The sequence below is a fragment of the Thermobia domestica genome, chromosome 11 (genome assembly GCF_964235325.1).
Source record: "Thermobia domestica chromosome 11, izTheDome1.hap1.1, whole genome shotgun sequence".
NCBI lineage: Eukaryota > Metazoa > Arthropoda > Insecta > Zygentoma > Lepismatidae > Thermobia > Thermobia domestica.
The window spans coordinates 214,507,382-214,510,435 of NC_137464.1; positions in this window are offsets into that span (position 1 = coordinate 214,507,382).

The window sequence follows — 3,054 nt, forward strand, 5'->3', positions numbered from 1 at the left end:
GCGTAAAATCAAAAAACAGATTTTTCGAAAATGGCCGTCCCTGGTATCAGATGGATTTCTTTGGGAAGAAAACCATCACAATCAAAGTATTGAACTATTACAGAAATCTCACCTGCCGTGAACTGAGAAACATCAACACATTACGATCGTAAGATAAATTCCTTGTAGGAACATAAAAGCTATATAGTATTTATTTTATTTCGTCCATCAATTATTTTTCTTCCTCTCCCTAGTTATCCTTCTACTATACCTATCTCATCCTTCTCAATATAATTTCTTCTTAAGTGTCTTACAGGATTTCATTTTTATCTTTTTATTTCTTCGTAATATGGTTCGTTTCTTCCTCAGTATTTTCAACAATTCCTCATTGTTGTTCCGTTCTTAATTGCTTATATTCTCCCCTTACGGCATCTCTTTTCAGTAAAACACATATTTCAGCTTATAATACCGTATGCTTCTTTTGTTTTAAATGTAACATACTCCACTAGATATGAAATATAGGTAGAGGATAAAATAATTCAGCTCTGTATGGAACATTAAATTCAGGCACTTAAGAAACTTTGAAATAAACTTCAAAAAATATTCTCCAAGTAATACCTTGCATAAGTAGTCAAACAAAATGAGAAAATTTCTTCTTGTATTAATTAATACTTTTAATATTACTTTTAATTATGTCTACCAGTTCTTGCAAGTAAATGGATACACTGGACATTTAAGCAAGAAAAAAAATAATGAAACTATATAGTAAGGAAGGAAGGTATCTTTTCTCCTCTGAATTACGTTCAATATTGTCATTTTCGTGCTTACCATTTTCAATACTTCCTCTTTATTTTTCCGTTTCACCCAGATGATCTCCTTTCTTCCTTATATACATTTCGAACGTTTTCAGTTGTTTTCATAATATATATATATATATATATATATATATATATATATATATATATATATATATACAGTGGCGGATGCAAGATATGATCAAGGGAGGGACTAAACCATAGTTTGCCGCTTTATCCAGTGTAAAGCAGGATTGAAGCCTATTTTATCCAGTGTATACCTGAGTGTCAAGGGTGGTGGTGGCTATATCCCCTATAGCCCGATTGGATCGCGCCTGTATATATATATATATATATATATATATATATATATATATATATATATATATATATACAGGGTGGTAGGTAACTCCACCGAAAAACTTTGGGAGGTGATTCCTTATATGAAATGAAAGAAAAAAAAAATCTAATAAACATGGGAAAAACGTCTCCTTTCAGAGTTATGAACCGCCCAAAATTCGAAAATTCACGTTTCGAAACACTCTGCCTTAGAAATTACAGGACTGATCCCAAGCGGTTTAAGGAATCACAAAGGAACTAGTATGCGCTCTATCTAAATATCCATGTTCTACTGTGGTCCGTTATCGGCGAAACGAACTGTAAAAAGGAAGCTGAGGTATAGGGATACTCCTTTAAGTACTAATGGCGCGTTCAATTCACCGATAACGGAGGATGGTAAAACATGAATATTTAGATAGATCGCATACTAGTTCATGTGTAATTCCTTAAACCGTTTGGGATAGCTCCTATAGTTTCTAAGGCAGGGCGTATCGAAACATGATTTTTCGAATTTTCGGCGGTTCATAACTCTGAAAGGAGACGTTTTTCTACCTATGTTTATCAGAACTTTTTTCTTTCATTTCATATAAGGAATCACCTCCCAAAGATTTTCGGTGGAGTTACCTACTACCCTGTATATATATAGGGTCTATATATATCTGTTCCTTACAGTATAATACTCTATATTATATACTGTATTTTATGAGCTTTTTAGAAAATAATTCCTTATTCTACATACAACAACATAAATCTTTCTTCTTCATAAACATTCCCTTGACAATTTCTATACTTGCTTTTATTCCTGTTCATATTTCAAGCCTTTAGAAATAATACTACGCTACAGAAAATTATTGAAACCAAACCGGGTAAATTTCTATCAGAGGATAAAACTTGAAGATAGACTCTATTCTTAAAGCACTGAATTCATGTTTCTCGCTAACTATTAGCATGTTTGTTCTACGGTGATCAATATTGAAAACCGGAAGTGGTAGTACATTTCTATCATTTAATGTTTTAGTAGAGAATAAGGCCGGAAATTGAAATATATTCTTGGGGACACCGATGTTCGTGAAAACATCTCACAATATGTTAACTGTTTTTGTTCTATGATGATCAACGTTGAAACGTGAAGTATTTGATCTCTGAAATTTTGAGATTGAATAAAGGATAAAGATCAAGATGTTACTTAAGTATTTTGACTCCGGATCCGTTTCTAAAAGCCATTTCTCGCTATCATTTATCAGTTTTACTCTATGGAGATGAATATTGAACTCGGAAGTGATAATGAATTACTAACATTTTTCGTTTTAGTAGCATGAGGATGGAACCAGTATCTACTTTTGGGACACTAAATCGATCCCAAAAGAACTGCTTATTGCTCTCTATTACTGTTTCTGCTCTATAGTGAGCAACGATGCAACCGGAAGTGAAAGACTTGTAGCACTTTCATATTAAATAGATCAGTGAATTAGATTAACCTATTCGTGTTTAGAAATGCACTTCTCGCTATTTCTTAGTGCTCTTGCTTTGAGAAGCAATTTACAGTCAATAAGTACAGTAAATGGGCTTATTTCTTCTTATTTCCAAGATCATAGATATTTTGAGAACATCAGTGAATTTAAGTCATTATACTAACAATTCCAAAAATTTATTTATGTACAGATTAAGACTGTGACGGCCTAACCAACCAAACAAAATTACGAAGAAGACAAATAATAACCGAAACATAAATAATAGACTACAAAGAATACGCTCTGTAACGAAGAAGATAAAATCAGTACGTTATGGATAGGATGAATACCACATATATTTACACAATCTTTAAGTTGTGATTTAACTAATATACAAATTCCTTACTATAATTTCAAACATATTATCAAAAACAAAATAGAAACATTAATTACCCAATGAAAAAAGAAAAATAGAGAAGGTCCTGGCAAGT